This window comes from Pteropus medius, unplaced genomic scaffold (genome assembly GCF_902729225.1).
Source record: "Pteropus medius unplaced genomic scaffold, Ma_sr-lr_union100, whole genome shotgun sequence".
Classification (NCBI taxonomy): Eukaryota; Metazoa; Chordata; class Mammalia; order Chiroptera; family Pteropodidae; genus Pteropus; species Pteropus medius.
The window spans coordinates 191,068-210,989 of record NW_024355109.1 but is presented as its reverse complement, the minus strand read 5'-3'; the positions used below and the strand labels follow the sequence as shown (position 1 = coordinate 210,989).

At 47.2% G+C, this 19,922-nt stretch overlaps 1 protein-coding gene and 1 long non-coding RNA gene across 4 annotated transcripts in view; one reads left to right on the top strand and one right to left on the bottom strand.

The window, feature by feature from the left end:
• Positions 1 to 19,922, top strand: part of KIRREL1 (kirre like nephrin family adhesion molecule 1) — a 107,071-nt gene that overhangs the window by 4,332 nt on the left and 82,817 nt on the right. The gene's annotated exons all lie outside the window — the stretch shown is intronic.
• LOC120598345 (uncharacterized) lies at positions 5,323 to 19,894 on the bottom strand. Of its 2 annotated transcripts, XR_005651582.1 has the most exons (3): positions 19,255 to 19,894; positions 19,062 to 19,155; positions 5,323 to 6,340 (listed from the first exon to the last, which is right to left on the bottom strand). It is a non-coding gene; the product is annotated as an uncharacterized LOC120598345 (long non-coding RNA). The 2 variants fall into 2 exon arrangements; XR_005651581.1 differs by lacking the exon at positions 5,323 to 6,340 and adding an exon at positions 12,951 to 13,245 and having other exon boundaries at positions 19,062 to 19,894.

Here is a 19,922-nt window from a genome sequence, read left to right as displayed (position 1 = left end):
AATTTCATCTATACAACAAGCCCCTGAGATCAGCTCTATAATTATCTCTATTTCATGGATGAGAAATTGAGGTTTAGACTGGTTAAGTTTCTTGCTGGTGGTTGTGGGAACCAGCTGACCTCCAAGCGTGCACCCTTCCCCTTTGCCAGGTGTCAGCAGGGATGGATGCTGGGATGGGTAGGGTTTTTCCTGATCCATAGCTGAATGAGAACCAGGAAGAAAAGGGAGCGAGTGTCTCATAAAGGTGAACTCAAATTTTTTAAATGATCCTTTATTCTGAGATTTTGTCCTTCTATGTACTTTGGCATTGAATGGTTTTTCTTTGATGATATGATGGTGCTCATATGTGACTTAAAAATAACTTGGCAATTGAAAAGGTTTTCAACCTTGTGTTTGTTACTAATATTAAACATGGCCTTATAGGTCTATGAACTATAAATCTGGGAACTTCCATGCAAGGCTGACTCCTGGAGAGGTCCAGAGTCCTACAGAGGTGAAGCGCTGAGTGGGGAGCTGGGGAGAATCCCAAATAGTCAGCTTCCAGATCAGCTCAGTCCCTGACAGACATGGAGGCTGGGGTGTTGGATGGCCTCTTCCAGTGGGCTATGGGAGGCTCTGCTTTGGGTGGTGAAAAGTGATTATAAGAGGTGGGCTCTGTACCAAAATGTCACAATGACTTTATTGAATTCCTACTATGTGCTTTTCATATACCTTATTTCTAATTTTTTAAGGACTTCATTGAGTTAATATTATCCCTATTTATAGATGAGTTTAATTTAATTTGCTCAAGGCCATACCTGGGTGTTAAATCCCATATTTAAACTCTTAGTCTCACTACGAAGCCCACACTCTGCCAGGCAACCTCCTCTGCAGAGTTACAGCCTGTGCAGCGCCTCCCATGGAGCCGAGGGAGCTCTGCAGGGGAGAGGAGGCCTTCCTTCTTCTGCTCCCCACAATGGCAGACAGGCTTCTCCTGCTGCTTGGCTCAGCCTTCTCCCGAAGGCTTAGTCAAAGACACTTAGCCGGTATCCATCTCTGTGCCTTGCTTTGATAATTATATATTTTACTGTGTGGGGGTGGGGAACTGTACATACTGCCCCTTGTCTGTCATGAGAAGGAGGTTTGTAATGCCCTTTCAAGTCTTTTAACTTTGTAAGGTGCTTTCTAATTTTAGCAACTTTTTTGCATGTACCATCTCATTTAATAGGACATCCTATGATCTAGGCAGGATAGTTATAGTTTCTCCATTTGGGCTGGGGGCAAATTCCTTAATTGCTCCAAAATCAATATCTGGGGGCTGTTTCCAGCTGAGAATAAGGAAGTTCCTCTCTGAGCATCCAGAGCTGAGAAAACTGTGCTTCTCCCAGCTCTAGTCTGGTCCTTTCCCAGAGCCTCCAGACCATTTTACTGGGCAATATCCTGGAGGAAGCTTTGACCTGGAAAGGGCTGGAGGTATGGGGGTGGGTAGTGAGCAGTGAAGGAGAAAGAGGCAGCCTTGTCCTTGATTCTGAAATGTGAAGCCAAGGAGAGGCAGTCTCAGGAGTCAGGAAAGAGAATGGGCTTGCTCCTAGTAAGGGAGAAAGTCACATGTTTATGGAGAGCCCACTTTGTGTTTGGCATGTGTAAGTAACTAATTGAATATTGACAATAATCTGTTAAAGATAGGAGTTATCTCCATTTTATAGGTGGACAAAGAGAGACCCAAAGAAGTTAAGCAGATTGTCCAAGATGATATGGCTAGTAAGTGACAGCCAGGACTAGAACCTGAGCCAGGAAGTTGGAGTGGGGCACGGCAGTGATCCCCAGAAAGAAGGCCCATCTACATCTTCAACATCACTGCCGTATCAAGTCTGCAGACACGGTCTCTCTCTGTCCATTCTGTGTGCCCCCAGGCAGGTGCGTAGATTCACACACGTTCTCATGTGCATTTGCACATGTAGCCATTTCTCACTCCCATTCACGTAATGACAAATTTCTCTGTCTTTACGCCAGTCCTTCTGCGCATCAGAGCATGCAACACCACCACATGTCTGTGTACCGTGTTCCTTCTAGCTATGGCAGCCATCCTTAATCTTCGAAGGCACTATTTTTTGTCTTGTCTTGCTTGCTCTGTATTCCCTGTGATAGACTCACACATTATGGAGTTGACAAAGTCAGAACCCTTGGGTTCCCCATTCTGTAGCTCTGGTCCCTCTCCATCCTGCAGTCCAACTCTTATACCTTCCTGCTCCTCATTCACTGCACTGAGGAGGAAAGCTGCTCTAGCTCCCAGACATTGCTTGTGGCCATGTTTTTCTCTTTTTCCATCCTACTTTCTCTCCCTTCATCAACTCTTTCCAAGCTCCCAGTTTCCACCTCCCTCCACAGTCTCCCTCTCTCCAGCAACTTTTTTTAACCTCTGTAGTTCCAGGGGCTGGAGCCTCATTCCTTTCTGTCCTCCTTGAGCCCATTTAACAAAATTGGGATTGTATTGAAATAAACGGGCCTTGCAGCCAGCCAGCCTCCTCAGGATTAAGGGTCTTAAATCTAGGGTGGAAATCATTAGCACTCCCTAGCAAATTTTGTTAGTTTCCCAGGAGGTAGTGCTGCGGCTTCCTTCCTCTGGTGGTCTGGCTCTGGGAAGGTGATGGGAGAATCTCCCAGGAGGCCATGGGGCCTGGGTTTTGAGGCAGGGAAGGGACAGCAGCAGCCTGAGTCTCCAGTGCTCTGTGCCTGTGAGGTTGTCCCACCTCAGGCCAGGTTAGAAATCATAGATTCTTCTTCTGGATTAGGCCATTTGATGCTTTTCTTCTCTGCCCCTTATTTCCTTCTGAAATGACATGAAGAGTACGTCCTCACTGGAAGATGTGTGGGTAGAGTAAGGAAGGACTCATTTCCTCCATTCAGTGGAATTGTGTGCTTGCTATGTGCCAGGCACCAGTACTGCAAAACAAAGAAAATACTATCCCTGACTTAGGTGCAAATTACTGAACTTCAGTAAACCTTAGTTTCCTCTTCCATAAAATGGGGAGAATTGTTTTCTTTCAGATCAGCAGATGTATATTATGATATGCAAAACATACTGATAGACTTTATGGGGTATTAAATGACATCGTACAGTTCCTTCCATCCAAGAAGCTAAGCCGTGCATGAGCAAAGATTCCTGGTAATGCTAGGTTGGTGCCAGGATAGCAGTATGCACAGTCAGAGCTGGGGAGTTCAGGACAGGGGAGTTTGCTGCGGGCCGAAGAGTCCAGGAAAGGCCCCATGGAGGAAGAGGATCCAAGGATGGACAGGATGTAGATGTGGCAGGAAGTTGGAGAGCATCAGCAGACTGGCCAAACTTCCCTTGACAAGGTGTGGCTGCCTAGATGTGCGGGGTACATTGAGGCTGGTTGCAGCTGAGGAATTGGGTCGGGGAGAAATAGATGAGGTGATCCAGGATAGTAGACTGGGGCCAAACCCTTGAAGGTCTTGAAAAGCCAGTCCAGAGACTGTCCTGTAAGAAGTGGGGAGCCAAATATTGAATGTTTTTTAAGCACTTGTGTTTTTTGTGTTAAACATTGATATGATCCCTACCTCATTCCTGATCAACTTAAACTTCTCTTCTGCTTGAGCTGCTGTAGAGATTTGCAAACCCCCTCAATTAAAAAAAGAAAAAAGTGAAGTGGACAGATAATCAGTGTTTGAATAGGCAGATGTGAGCAGAAAACTGCAGAGAAATATTAGTTCCCCCTTGGGAAGTCTCAGATCTGTGACCTGAGTTGGGGAGGCTTTGGAGGTGACTAAGAGGAGAGCCCTGTGGCCTGGTGGACATGTGAGTTGTTTGTCATCTGTTTGTTGGAGCCTAGGCTGGGTCTGCACTGTCCGGAGTCTGGGGGGACCATTTGTTTTCATCGGCGGGCCAGTCTACCCCGCACGGTCAGTTCTAGGATATTTCCTCTGATCAGTGGCTATAGATACATGTTCATTTGGGGGTTAAGCCTGGAGACTTTTAAACCTCTACAAGGAGATGAGCTCTGGTTTTTCAAATGGAAACCTTTGAAGAGAGTTCCTGCCAAGGGGATGAGATCCCATGTTCAACTAAGCAAGTGCTTTTTTAATAGCTTGGGCTGGCACTCACCTAGGCACCAGGATAAAAAGGTAAGTGAAATTTAGTCCCTGTCCTTGAGGCACTCTCAGTCAGGTGTGGAAGATGGATGTACAAATACATATTGACAACTGTAAGATAAAGGTTATGAGAGAGGTATGTGAAAAATGCTGAAGTCTCACTGTGGTGGGGGTGGGGGCAGGGAGTGCATGCTTGCCTGGAAAGGGGAGGGGACCTCCACGGATGTGAGGCTCGGGGGCTGAGGCTGGAGTCTCTGGACAGTCCCTGATTATGCCCCCTGCCCTGGATGGAAGGAGCCAAGGAATCTGAAGGGAGCAGAGGTCCCTCCCAAGGATTATGATTTCCAGGAACAAAGGCAGTTTACATATATAAAGCGCACTCCCCCCAAATCTCCCAACCTCTTGTGTCCAAATATTCCTTCCTCCTCATCCCCAACCCCATTCCCACTCAGCTGAGCTAATTTCTAAATTAACTTTGTCCTTGTAATCAGTTTAGCTGAGTTTCTTTTTTCCCCTCCTTTCTGAATTCTCCCAGGACCAGCCTGGGGGCCCTGCTTACTCCATTACCCTGTATTGTAAAGCCATGAGGTGCTTTTAACTGCTTCTTCCCGTTATTTTCCTAACGGGGAGGTTATTAAAAGGCAAGGGAATGAGATGGGCAGATGTGGGCAGAAAGAGAGAGACAATGGGAGGGGAGAAGGCATTTTCAGAGGAGCAGAAAGCTTAGGCAGGCTGCCTGAGTGGAGCCCTGAGAGATTTGGAGTTTTCGTCATCTTGATTTCCTAGTCATCCAGAAGGACTTTCCTCTGGCTGGACAGTAGGACTCCTGGGTTTTAATTCCAAACCCTTAGCATTTGACTCGCTACTCTAAGCCTCACTCCCAGCCTCCCTAGAAATCTACCAGCTTGACCTTACTGTGGGATGGAGTCCGGGGCCTCCCCTCTTTGCTCACCTCTCCCACACACATAACTGGTGGAGCTACTGCTGCCAGGGCCATCAACTCGGCAGCACCCACCTCCAGGTCAGCTGCTGTGCGGGTGATATTTGATCCTAAACTGATAGACCTATTGCCCTGCACACACCTGGGAAGTCTCTCCTCACTAGACAGTGGCCAAGTGAGAATTCAAACTCATTTTAATGTCAGTTTGAGCCAACTATAATTAGCAAGAAAAATCTGACTCCCCCCACCCCCAAATGCATTGCAAAACCAAGCTGAAGTGACTTTTGGATTATCTGAACCACTGCTGCTCTCCATTTATGCAGAAAATTGAGAGGGGATCCTCTAAAACCTGTATCTAAGGGATTTAGTTTGTGCACATTGCCTTTGGTTTCATACCAGGGTCATATTATAAGGCTAGCCTTTTTCAACACAATCCCAGAATCGGGTAACCCCTTGAGTGCGGTGGGACCTCCTTACCAAAGGGCCTGTGGATAAGAGAGCTTCTTTCACAGCAAGGCTGCCACCTGTGCAATCATGACCAAGACACTTAACTGGAGCCTCAGTTTTCCCGTCTATAAAATAGAGTCAATAATACCTACCCCAGAGTGTTGCTGTGAGTACTGAATAAAGGAATCTGTATTAGGAATTAGTATCTGGAATGCAATATGTATTCAATAAACCAGTTATTATTAATATTACATAGTGCCTGTTTTTTACAGCTCACAGCCCAAGACAGATCTGAGGTATGCAGACATAGACAGTAGGATGAGTGAAGAACAGATAATAGTCCAAATGCAGATAAGTCTCTGTTAACTGTGCCACGGGAAGTGACCAGTGATGTTGTCGTCCGTGGTGTGCGGTGCAGTGGGAGCTCCAGGACGGCAGCACAGCATAATGGAAAGGACCTGGGTATAGAGTTAGGTCCTGGCTCTGAACATTGAGTGGCCTCTTCGCCTTTGTGAGCCTTAGTTTCCTTACCTGTGACATGGGGTGACAGCAGCCACTTACTTTTACTTTAAGTCCTGGAAAAGCAGTCCTAGGATGTGCACAGTAACCACGACCATCATTTTAGCTCTGTCTCTCTGGAAGGTTTCAACCCAGTGTGTTAGAACAATGATTCTCAAACTTTAGCCTGCTTATGAAACACCCGGGGATCTTGTTAAACTGCATATTCTGATTCAGAAGGTCTGGGGTCAGGTGGAGTTTCTGCATTGGCACCAAGCTCCCGGTGATGCTGATACTGCCCATCCTAGGACCATGCTTAGAAGTGTTAGAGGATTCTTTCCTCTAGGGAAATAAGTCTTCAACATTCTAATGAGAGACAAGAGAAAATAGGATTCATTTAACGGAATTCACTTTTCAGTAGCTCAGTTGTATAACAGCTCAGATAGGTCATTGCTTTAGGAGCGTCTGTATGCTTGTGGGACAGGGACGGGTGCAGAGTTTGCCAGCACGCCCATCTCTGGCCCCAACATCGACCTGCCCCACCTGCTTCCTGCTGCCTCACAAGCTCCCGGCCATCCCAACCCGACCCACGAAGTGCGCACTTATGCCAATAGCTGGCAACTCCCACGTTGAACAGCACCAGCCAGTATGCTGATGGAAACTCCTCCAAGCCTGAGCCAGTTGGTCATTTCCACTTGATCTTTTTTTTCTTTTATGAAAAAAATCCTCATAATCCAGCTCTGAATTTAGTGTAGACTTGGGGGGAGATATTTTGACAGAGCACAAGCCAGGGCCTTGGCCCTATTGCCTTTGGCTTGAAAATGAAATCATGAGCAAATTGTGTGATTTAGGAAGGCAGGCGGATCATAGGCTTACCTGGGGGCATGATTTAGGGGGAGCAAGGGAGGACCATCTCTGGACATGTCAGTTTTTCACACTCATGTACAGCTAAATGGTTGTTTAGCCAACACGACGAGCTAACTCACTGTCTCCCTCCCTTCTCTGTCTGTGTGCAGAGATAAGATTCACAGGCCAGAAAAGAGAATTTCGGCCTTCAGAGTTCTCCTGAGTCAATGGGGGATGGGAACCCTGTCCACTGGGGGGAACAGGGACTCTCATTAATTCTCCTTCATCCCCTCCCCCAGAAGACAGACACATTCAGCTATCAACAAGTGCAAACAGGGGCTTACACACACTACACACATAAATCCTGAGAGGTTTCAGAGTAAATCAAGAAGTAGGTGGGATCGATCAGTTTAGGTTTCCTAAGAACCTAGAACCTGGGTCAGGAATGAGAATGGGGAGATGATTCTTTAAGAATCCCAACATCTTTGGACACTCAAGATGTCTTCTCTAAGCAAGACTAACTTAAATCAACCTTGACACATCAGTGTTTGTCCTTTCTCTGAAGAGAAAGGAATTTCATTAGCTCTCTGCTCACTTTTGTATTTAATAATCCCCGGTAAGCAGGAAGTTCTTTGTGTCTAACCTGACCCCTCCTGCTCCTGAATGAAAAAAATTGTCTTATTAGGGACTGTAACTGAATAAGTCTCTAGTATTCTCTATGTCTGGATAAATAAGATTTCCCCCAATAGGTCCATTTTCTCTCACTTCAAGGCAAAGCTCTTTATAATAGAGAAGCAAGCCCAGAGAGGTCATAGGTGAGACTGCCTCTGAGGCCCCAGGTGGAGCCAGAGCAGCTTATCTTCTTAGGGGTCAGATTTGCTTTCCAGCGAACCACCAAGCCTGTCCCTTCCCAGTGTCCTCAGTCGGGGCCAGAAGGGTAGTGTTCATAGGAGCCTGGCTGAGTCACCATGCCCTTACTAGTCTAGTTTCCCCTCCTCAGCTGCTCACAGGCCCAGAGGGCTGTGGTGTCCTTCACATCTACTCTAGCTACTGTCCTGAGGGCCCCCTCCTCCCTCCATGGGGACTAGGCTGAGAGAGCCCCTGGCATTTGCTGCTGAACCAGGTACCTGTAGGAAAGTGGGGCTCGGAGGGGAGATGGCGGAGGTAGGCCTACCTGTAGTCAGGACCTGCTCTAGCTTCAGAGCAGGAAAACGTTCCCTTCAGAATCACACAGGAATGCCCTCAGCACAGCCTATCCTGGGTTGGCTGGGTGCCTCCCAAGTGACATACTCCTGCACAGAGACAGGAGGGGAGGGAATGTCTGCAGTGGGATGTCTGCCTTTGGAGACCTCCTGATCAAATGAAGGAGTGGGGCATTTCCCTGGGATGCTGGGCCATATGAGGTAAGTGCAAACTCTCAGCTGTAAACTTGAACTTGAGGGAGGGAACTTGTTTTTTTTCCTATCAGATAGCTAATTATAATAGGGAAGACAGGTTCCCCATCTTCCTCAGGGTCTAAACACATACAAAGATCATCTAAACAAAGGGGGATTTTGAAACCTGTTATGCATATGCACAGAAGATGGAAAGAGATATTGGAGCTGGGGGATCTGTTAATGTTGGTTCTTAGGGAGGGGCAAGAGGGAACAATGGAACCGGGTTAAAAGGACTAATAGGGCAGGATTCATTGAAAAAAAGGTAGAAAAGACCACCCTTATAGGAGGGCTCAGTGGGAGAAGAGTGGGGCCCAGGAGGAGGGCTGGCCAGCTAGGGCTGTGTGGGCTGGAGGCTCTGGGAACTGAGAGCTTCCATGTCACCTCGTCAAGTTGTGGCCCCAGCAGCATTCACGCCCAGCTGTGTGACATACTCCCACATGCACAGGCAGCCGTGCACCTCAGGAGAGGAATAGTGTCAAAGCAGCCCTTGTTTACTTGAGGACAGAGCAGGATACAAATTCTCTGCATAGAAGGAGAACTGCCTTATGTGCGGGGAGAGAGGAACTTGGGCCTTTGTCTTGGAGGAGACAGTGAGGCTGTTACGACAACTTGGCTCCAGTGTGGAGCCTGCTTGTGGGGCAGCTTGCATTTGTTGTGAGCAGCTACCCTTTTTCAAGGGCAGCCATGGCCCAGGGTCCTGAAAGCACTGCCTGGTGGCCTGGCACTGGACAATCTGCACAGCCCACTCTGGCTGTCATCCACCAGCAGAGCCACATGCTCCTGGGCTCCTGGCTGCTCTCTGCCCCCCAGCTGGATGCTCCCTGGGCCCTCTTCCTCCTGCCCTCCTTCCCTCTCTGTCAGTCTGTCACTCTCAGGAGTGAAATGCGCCCTGCTCCTGAAGCATTTGGTGCTTGATAATTTGTGGATTATAGCTAACTCTCGATAAAGATTCCCCTAATTGCTTGGCTCACCTCAGGTTCTATCATCAAAGCAAAGCTGTGAGGCCCCCTCTCGCCCTCCTTTTCTTTTTATTATCTCTTAATTAATCACTCTGGCTTTCACACTTAGCAGATAATTACAGTCTCCTGGGCACGAAGCTCATTTTCATAACCTCCTGCTCCAAGCCAGCAGCAGAGAGGAGTGGAGAGAGAGCGGGAGAGAAGGGGAGAGTGGCAAGAGAAACTCTGGGGGAAGGTGGGGCAGCAGGCCATGGGTGCGTGAGACCCAGGGAGGAGAAGGAAGGGACAATTGGGCAGTAGTATGGTAGGCACATGGAGTGGTGAGCAGAACCCCTCATCTGCCCAGGCCTAAGGTGACTCTGCAAGGGTCAGGGAGGCCAGCAGTGCCCCCTCAGGAAGGCGCCTTGTTCCCCCAGCGTGCCGGCGCAGCCCTAGGAACCTTAGCTGCGTCAATTTGCTGGCCTGCCCTGGGGTGGGAAGGGAGATGGTACCAAGTAAAGTTCATTCAGTCATGTGCTGGGACATGAGGCCAGTGAGGTGGGAAAGGCTGTGACAAGGAAAGGAAGGGCAGGGCCACCATCCAATTAGGACTCAGGCCTGGGAATTTCTGTTTTGAGGAGAGCAGGACACTCATTGTGGGGTTTAAACCCATGGAAATGACTAGGAAATGATCCCTCAGAGATGTGATCAGATAAAGAGAGAAAGACCTAATAGTTACTCACACCTACACGTTGTAGATGCTACACACTCTTTCACAAGATGCTTATCATCCCCATTTTAGAAATGACAAAAGGAGTGGCTCTGTGAGATGAGGTAAAAACAGAGAGAGTTGTCCCTCCCCTCCCCCGCCCCCACCTGCTGGACTTTTAGCTCTGGCATCACCACAGGGCTTGGGGCTTTCCTTGGGCTTCCAACCTAGAGACTAAGAGAGAGGACACATGGCCAGGTGACGGATGTGAGAGGCACAAGAAACAGAAGAGTTAACCCAGAGAGTTAGACACAAGCTGGACTAGAACGTGAAATTCTAACATGGACTCTGGTGTCTGTCCTTCGTTACTGTTCCTTGTTGTGTCTCTGTGGCCCAGGCTCCTGCTGGTCCCACAGGAAATGATGGAGAATGGGGAATATCCATTTTTCCTTTCTAGATTGAATTTTCTTTCATGAGTGTAGCACAATGTGCTTGGTCCTTAGAATGAAGTAAGTTGGATCCTACTACTTTTTTTTGCCATTAACTAGTGGTGAAACCTTGAAATTGTCATATAACCTGAGCATTAGTTTCTTCATTGGTACATGGGAATCTTAAAGAGTCCCTGCTCCTGCAGCCCCTGGCATATGACAAGTTCTAAACAATGGTAGCTGTTGCACTGCTATAACTATTGTCCTTACGACCGGAACATGAAAGCACCTGGCCTAACCCAGTAGAAACCACATAAAACAAGTTAAATTTTTAAAAAGCTGGTGAGGGAGCGGGGGTCCTTTTATCTGACTTCCTCAGTAAGGGAAAGCACAAAATTTCTACCCTGCGCTCCTTCTGGGTTACACTATAGAGCAAAGCCTTGGCAGCCCAGGCCATTGTGCCCCAATGCACAAATATGGTGTCTGTTCCGGCCTGGGCTGCTTCTAGCACAGAGCTTATTGGCATATGGCTCCAGGCAGGGTTGATCTTCCCATTACTGACCTGCGGGCCTCAGACTGCCCATTGTACCTGCGGCCTCCAGCAGATCCCGTGGGCCAAAAGGTTAAATGTCTTGTCTCACATGGCTTGCAACTTATGACTCAGCTTCTGGTTTCCTGGGCATTACAATGGGAAAATCTATATTCAGGAGGCAATACAGAAAGAGCACTGCAGTATGAGTTTAGCTGTGGATCTGAGCCCCAATTTTTCCTCTAATGGAGTAATGTCATTCAGTGATCTGGGCCTGTTTTCTTAACACAAAATGAAAAGGTTCTTTATGGCTACATGGTTTTCCAGCTTTGGGAGTTCATGAAAAGGACTGGTTCTTCCTGAATGAAGCCCTGGATCTCCCTGATTTGGTTTCTGTGCCAAGGCCAGAAGTACTGATTTCAGAGGGCCAGAGCTGGGTACTCCAGGAGAAGCATTACTGCTTAGGATCCAGAGTGGAAGCAAACATTTCACACTTGTACAGATAAAACTTGGTCTAAACTTGATACGGAGAGCTGGAGCTCCCCCCGCCCCAGATAGCCCACTGTCCTGCTCTGGCTTCACCCTGAACTTTAGCTTTGGTCTATGAAAAGGATTTTCAGAGTCTTGTGGGAACATAAACATTTGGCAGATTTCTTTCCATGAAAGCTATTTCTTCTCCTTTCTTTTTCTGGGAACTTTAGCAAGCAAGATCGAGGCCCCTCCACCCTCTCCTCCTTCCTCCTGTTTTCCTGAGACACCCAACCCCCTCTCTTCTTCCAAAAATGAAAACAAAGTGAACTGGTGGGTACTGGGAGTCATCTCAGAACAAACTGGGCCAGAAGAAAGGATAAAAACAAACAGCTCTCCCAAGAGGAGAAATTATAAGGAGGGAGAGGGGAGAGAGAAAATAAGCAAATGGCATCAGTGGTGAAAAGTGAATTCCAGACATTTAAAATTCTTTTGGTTTTAATCATCTCGGAGGCCTACCAGAGGCGAGCTGTGGGGGAGGGGTAAAAATGAAAGCCAGGGCCATTTACCAGGAGCCAGTGCTCAGGAATCTCTGAAGACCTGAAGCCTTTCCTGTGCAGGTCTCTCTCTCTCCTTCACCTGTGTCCTCCACTGTCTGCGGCTCAGAAGGGTTACCACCCCCAAGGGCCCTTCTGGCTAACCCTCCCCTTTATCTCATTTCACAGGCTCCGTTTACACTACACTCAGTTTTAAAGCACTGACCTTTCAGTTTTCTAGCAGATTGCAAGTTCCCCAAGGCCCTGGATTATGTTTTGTTAAAAACAAAACAAAATAACGAACAACAAGCCCCAGCCTCTTTCATAAGTGAGCTGAGCCTCCTTGGTGAGGCTCGGGGCCTCAGGGGCTTCCGGGACTGTTCTCCTCTGTCAACGGGTTTGAAGAGATGAGCTGAGCCCGCCAGAGACTCCAGAGGAGCTGGGGTGGGGGGCCGAGGGGTCCTGGCAGATCCCGGGTGCCCACACTGTGTTGTGTTCTGTGCTGGAAAGTTTAGGATGATCTCAAGGAGACCTTCCTGTGAGAAGCCTAAGGGAAATGGCAGTCTTCTTGTCCCTTCCCTCAGAGGTGGGGCTGGTTGTCAAGAAAAGCAGCAGGCAAAGCCCTGGGTACTGGGGTGGAGGTGGTGGGGGTGGTTTCTAGGTTCTTCCTTTCCCCAGGCCTGGGTTCCTGGGTGCCTGGGTAGGTTTTAAGGTAAGGGAGCGAATCAGGAAATCTCGGCCTGGTGAGGTGATGAGGGGCCAGGTGGAGAAGTAGCGGGAGGACAGGGGAGACATGTAACATGTAATGAGTCGCTGGGAGCCGTGGTCAGAGCCTCATCTTTTCCTAGTCTGGGCCCCTCCTGTCGGCATCCTTCTTTCTGAGCTCCATTCCCCAGCATCCCTTCCCCTCCCCCACCAATTCTCTATTTCTCTTTATCAGGAGGCAGCTTTTTTCATTCTCCTGACAACCAGCTGTTTCTCCTTCTTTCCCCCACCTCCTTCCTTCCAACTTTGATTCTTGGACGTTTGGACTTTGTTTCTTACAGTGCACTTCCCACTCCCTATCCCTAAGAAGATTACAAGCAGTGAGAGCCTGAGGGTGTATTAGGGTTGATCTTAGACTGGGAGTCATGTGACCAGGATTTTCATCTTGACTCTTCTTAGGCTGTTTCTTCTTGGGCAACTCATGTGTCCTTTCAGGGACTCTGTGTTCAACTGTAAAGCAAGGAGCTCACTGGATGATGCCTGTGGCTCCGGACGTGCTCATCAGCTTCTTGATAGAGCTGCATCCGGAGTTCAGACTTCTTGGGGTTGAATCCAGGACCTGCTGCCTCCTACTAGCAAGTGCAAGTCCTTTAACCTTCTTGTAGAATAGTGACATCTGCATCATCGAGTGGTAAGAAAGATCACATTAGATAATCTGTGTAGAATGCGTGGCAAGGTTATGAGATGCTTTAAGGATGCAGTATATGTTAGCTTTTATTGTTAACTTGAATCCTAACATTCTGCGGTGTGGAGCAACAACAAAAAGCCCTAGGTTTGTAGTCAAGAGACCTGGATTCAAATTCCAACTTCTCTCCTGACTTTCTGTGTGACCCTTTACAAGCTAATGAATGATTGAGGGTAAGGTACTAATCTATGAGCAAGGAAATTGAGGTTCTGGGACGTGGTTCCATAGTGTAGTGGTTAGTACGTCTGCTTTACACACAAAAGGTCCTGGGTTTGTGCCTCAGTGGAGCTACGGTCCATGGTCTGCAGCCATGCCACCCTGAACAAGCCCAATATCTGATCTCAGAAGCTAAGCAGGTTCTGGCCTGGTTAATACTTGGATGGGAGACCACCTAGGAAGACCAGGTGCTGTAGGCATAAATAATAATAAATAATCCAAAAAAAAAAGAAAAAAAATTGAGGCTCTGAATGGGAATAGGACTCGCTCAAGATGGGTAAGCTACCCCTTTGTTTGGGGGAGCTACCCCTTTGTTTGGGGGGCTGTTCTCGTGCACTGCAGGATGTTAAGCAGCATCCCTGACCTTACTCACTGGAAGCCAGTAGCACCCCCCGACTCACAGGTGTGACAAAAAATGTCTCTGGACATTTTCAAATGTCCCCTGGAATGCAATCGCCCCAACTGAGAACCGCTGAGTAAACCAGAGGAAGAGCTAGACATAGAACTCAAGTCTTTTGACTCCAATCCATAGCATTTTAAAAAATGCCATGGGGTTGTCCATTTCTCCTTTCCCAAATGTTTTACCTCAACCTATAGCCTGTAAAATTAAGAGAGAGATTTTTATATTGTTGAGCAGTAAATAAAATATTTTGTCTTCCAGCCCATTTCAGAAATGCTTAAGTTTCTACCTAATCTATAATTTGCTTATCTATTCAAGGCTGGGGCTGGGGAAGGAGCCTCACCGTGGCAAAGAGAGCCACCTGGACATGCCACTGGGGGCGGGAAAGGGGTGGTGGGGGGTGGGGGGAGGATGAAGGTCCTGACTTCCTCTAGGAACATCTAAAATCTGTGATAAGGAAGATCTACTGCAGCTCTGCTTTTAAGCAGATACAAGCAGACTCTTGTGGTACCAGACCACAGGACTGTTTTGGGTTGTAGGTGCCGGCGGTACCCCTCTCTTTTCACCTCAGACTCCCACTCCCCACCCCACTAGCGGTAGGTGCTGAGACTCTTCAGCAGTCTACGGCACCTTTGAGTACTGTTTAAAAATCACAGATTTAATCCAACCCCTGAAAGTTACCAATGAAAATCAAGACTCGGAGGATAAGTGACGGCCTGCCCCAGAGCAGACACTAGAACTGGAAGTTCCACCTTAATCCCACCCGGCCTCCAGCAACACACACCTCTCTCATCAGTTTGGAAAACCACTGCTTCACCTCTCCAGACTTCCCTGCCTCCCCGCACCATTCCCAATTGCACGGATCAGAAAGTCTTTTCTGGATTTTTCGGGGGCGGGGGGCAGTGAGATAAGGATCTACTAGAGGAATTGAAGCCCAGAGAGGAAGGTGGTAGTCCCCAAAGAATCTGGCGGGACATTTTTCCAGGATCTGCCATCAGATCCCCCAACTTCCTCAGATATGCCCTTATCCTTCGGCCTCTGCCCCCATTCCTTCTAAGGGGCCTACTCTTGCTGTCATGGCAACCAGGGGATTAGGGCCAGCTTGGAAGCCCAAAGATGTGGGAGAGGGTTTAGAGAGGAGGCAGGTGGAAGGAGGAAATGAGAGAATGAGGCAATGCTAAGGAAACAGAGCTGGGTAGGGGGAGGGCAGGACAGAAAGGAAGGTGAAGAGAAAAGAAGGGATGAGAGAAACCTCATCCATCCTAAGAGAGAAAAGGAGAGGGGTGGGAGGGAGGAAGAGAGAGAAAACCTCAACTTTTATTTAAAATCAGAGAGCAGTTGTATGCCTGGAGTCGTTGCCATGGCAACGGCAAAGAAAAGGAGATAGCTTGTGAAGCCACGAAAACCCAATAGGGGTAAATGTTTAAAGCCAGGAACAAAAACCATTGAGAGATAATTAAGTAACAGGCTGCAGGTTCCAGACTTCTGCCCATTGTCGGGGGACTTGGCCTGAGATTCCAGCCTGTCTACCTCTCTCTTCTCCACCCTTTACTTGCCCTCACTCACCTCAAGGATTGTAAAGCAGCTAGGGAGCACCAGCCCTCCCTCCAGTCTCTTCCCTTTAGCAGAGACCGCCCTTCTCACTCCAGTCCCAGCTCCCCACACCAAAGCTGGACAAGCTTTCTCTCCTGAACTATTAGGAAAAATACAGTCTTCGTAGGGAAAACAACAAAAAAAGGCTTTGGTCAGATAAACGGAAGAACTTCTGGACACTGAATTGCTAGATGGATAATTAAGTTGTGGATTTTCTTCCCTTGGATGGTCTCAGGGGTAAAGGATTCAGATGTCACTGACAGGCTGACCTCTGTGTTGACTGTCACTCTGCAGGTCTCTGAAATGCTGGCGTACCTTCCAGAAGGGAAGGGTAGGGGAGGTACATTCTAGTCTGGGAGCTTTGCTGGGGCTGCATAATTGTGTTTAATGCTACCGCTAATTCCTCTTTGAATGCTCCTTAGGATTTTTCCAGCAGGCTTAATCTTCCCAAGCCTCAAGATGGCCAAAAGCTAAGCTGACATTTTGGGGGTTAGGTATACTCTGCAGAAATTGAAAAGTAAAAAGCCAGAGTACTTTTTTTATTTTTTAAATGAGCCTCACTCAGTCACCTCACTCAGACTCCAGACATCAGCTGGCTGGCCCCTTGCCCTATATCCTCAGGGAAATAATCTTTTGAGTTCTGCCTCCCCTACCTTCAGATGCCTCCCAAGAAATCGTGAATATCAGAGAAGGCTGTGATATTCTTTTCTTCCTCTCATCTTGGGATGCAGCTCTGAACTAAGGGCCAAAATAGCTAAGTCACAGGAGTCCTGTTTTATATCTGCAACTTTCCCTCCCGCCATTATCAGCTGCCTCCAGGCCATTCCTCCAGATACTCTAAACTTTATCTTTAGACTAAGCCAAACCATTAGAGTGGCAAACTGAGACTGAATGGTTTGGGCCCGTCAAAGAATTGCTTTTATTGAGAAGAGCACTTGGCACTGTGCCACCAGCCCACACTGAGGAATGTTCTAAGGAGCAGCCCTGTGAAACTCCTTATTGTATTTACGGCAGGGATGCTGCCCAGGACATGGTTCAACACATCACGGTGTCCGTTTATGAGGCTCCACGGGAGAAAGTTCTTTAGTGGTACTTTTGCTAAGACACTGGTTAGTTTTTATTTTATGGATACTGTAAATAGTGTCACTAACTTTCATTCTTTTCTCTTTGCACTGGCTGCTTGGAAGCTCAAGGCTACTCTTGCAGTTGATCTCTGATGAGACATTCTGGATCTTGTGGCGTATATTTAGTGTATTATCTTTACCCCAACCTCAATTTATTTCTCCTGTCTTTTGCTGCTTGTTTAATCACCACCATTCCCACCAAATGTCTAGCGTCTTAATTTTTTGTGTAATTCTTATATCATTGAATGAATGTGTCGATGTATCCTGCCTCAAATCTTTTGTGGAACAAATGAATTAATTGAGTTAAGATATATAAAACATATAGCATAGCTCTTGGCAAATAGTAAGCAAGCAGCTTCTAAATGTCAGCAATTTTAAGTTACAAATAATATAAATCGTCTCTAATCTTCCTTTTAGAGGTGCTGTAAAAATGGACCAGAGGCTGTGGGGAGCTACTTGAGTCTCAGATGAAAGGCCATCTGTAAATAGCTAGCTCTCAGTGAACCCAGGAAAAGCACCCTCCTCCTCCTACCCCCATACACACTGATGACTGCCCAGCCATGATGGTTTTAGCCTTTTGTTTTTTTGACTTCAGAATGCATTGTGGTGATGATAATGATTATAGTAATCGGATTAGCCTTGCTTCTTGGAACTCACTTGGACTGCCCTTCGAATGAGTTTCTTATTCTTTGCTCAGACCAAGACACAACTGAAAAGTTCTGGGTGGCAAAGATAATCAGCCTGCTAGGATTTGAGAGACAAAGGCAGACAGACAGACAGACAGACAGAGAGACAGAGACAGAGAGACACACCAGGGAAGATAACAGGGTAAGACAAGAAGAGGATGACAAAATGTGACTTCCCTTCCTGAGCCCTGCACAATCTGATCTTGATCAGGTTAGGTCGGCCCTGAGTTCTTTGTTTCTTTCTTATCTATTCATTTCCAACCAACCTTTCATTTAGTCCTAAGGGAAAAAGAAAACAAGAACCTATCACAGCTTTGTTTTGTTCATTTATTGAGCACTTACTATTTGCTAGGTACTGTTGAGCGCTATAAATGTGCAAAAGAAGAAAGTTCTCTTTGCTTCCTGAGGGCATATTCCAGTCTTTTCCCTTTTCTCTAAATTGAAGAAACTATTCAGTGGCTACGCAGCCTAGGTAGTGAGCATCTCTCTGAGCCTCTGTCATTTTTCTCCTTTCCCCCTTTCTCCTGCTTATGCATTCCTCAAGGTCCCTCTTCCTGCTCGCTCTTCCTCTCATTTCCTCAAGGTCTTTCTCTCCAGCCCGCCCTCATTTTCTCTGTTACTTCTCTCTCTCTTTCAAGGTCCTTCTTTTCCTTTCATATTTTCAAAGTCTTTCTCTTTCTTTTCTATTGAAATTGTTTTTTGAGAAAGAAAATAGCTTCATATTGGGTTTTTTTTTTTGGTCTTCTATCCTTCAGATTTTTAAAAACTCTTCCTCAATTACTTATAAGAGGAGAAAAAAGAACAGCTCTCCCAGTATCTCAGTTCTTTTACTCAGAAGACAAAAGATCCTTCAGAATTGGAGAGGAAGGGGGAAAACCAAAAAAAAAGAGAAAGATTCCAGTTAAAAATCTTCATCAGGGTCAAAAACCTGACAGAAAAGCTTTGTTTGAAGGGAATGTGAAGGGGGAGGAGAAGGGAACTGGCAACTAACAACTCTCAACCTCAAAAGGCAAATATCTGGAGAGTTGAAGGAAATCTGGAGATAGTGAGCATTGCCACTGAAGTGTTAGAATAGCTTTGATTCCTTTTTTAACTGGGAGTCTTCTCCTTTTGAGGCTTGTAGAATATGCTGAGAAGAATTGGGGGGTGGGAAGGAAAGGGAAGCAGGAAAATATCATTTTAATTTTACTGTGGGTCAGAATTGTCAAGAGTCAGAGTCAGGACTAGTATAAAGAAAGCCTAGACCTTGAAAGCTCAGGCTCAGCATGCTGTACCACTGGTCCAGGCCTTAGTACATTCCAGAGAAGAGAGTAGTGAGTAGAGTCGAAGTGCAAGGGGAGGGCCATGGGAATGGACCTAGTGTGCCGGTGAAAGCCTGGGAGAGAAATGTCAGCAGGTGGGAGGCCACATGGTGGCGTTGCCATGGAACCAGGATGGGAAGAGATGGGCGCCAACTTGGGAATGGAGTATGAGAGGGTGTGTGTTATGTAGACAGAGATGGGAGGTGGGGGAGCAAGTTCCAGCTGGTCAAAGGTTCAGAAATGTCCTTCGATTTGAGGAAGCAAAGAGCAACATAGGGAATTATCGAAGGGGTGTCAGAAATGGAACAACTAAAATGAGGAAGAAAACACAAAGCTAGATACCTGGACAAGAGAACATTAGAATAAAGAGATAAGGGCAAAAATGGAGCAGGACCCCATCACTCATTAAGCCCCGATAAATGCTTACCTTCCCAGGAGGCCATGCCAATGGTTGTGGATCAGCCAGCTTGAGGACTATTTGTGGCAAGTGTTTGAATCCCAGGCTGCTTCTGCCCTAGCACCTGAGAATAGGAACCAGTTTTAATATTAACCTGAACAAACATAATTAGGAAGAGAATTTGCTTCTGCTGTTCTGGCTGCTGCAGCAAAGAATTACGTACAGTTCATTTTAATGTATTTTTCCCCCTTTCAGTCCCCATGTCTCTGGCTTGAACCAAAGAGAAGCCCAGATCTTCCACCCTTGCCCTCTTGAAGTCCCAGAGATAGACGTGCCACTGGGAAGCAGATCTAAGCCCCTCAGCCTGCAGACAGACACTGGGCAAAGGCACAAACTGAACAAGTCAATACATCATGAACGTGTAAACAGAGGGGAAGAGGGGGAGAAGAGGGCACAAGAGGAACAGACTGGAGGGGGAAGCAGTAAAGAGTTGAGGCGTAGCATGGCTCCTGTGCTGGGCGAAAGGAAAGAAAAGAAAATTACTAAGTTATCCTGAGATAACTGCAGAAGAACAAGATGGATTTGAGTAGGAATTAACTCTGTGTCCTGTAGTTTTATTACTACAACTACTATTACAACTTAAGACGGGCAAAGGAAAAGATGTGGATCATTTGGCAGAGGTACTTTGGGTGGTTGGAAGGGGAATGAGGGAGGGGGTGGCAGTGGTGGTGACTTTCTGAGGGTGATGTTCTTGTGGAATGTGAAGTCCACAGACACATCCCAGGCTGAGCTCCATGTGGCCCCCTCTTAGAACCCGTTGTTCACTCAGGGTGCTTCACTTGGGTGTAGGGAGGCAGGCGCAGAAACTCCAGGCCTAATTGCTAGGTCTCT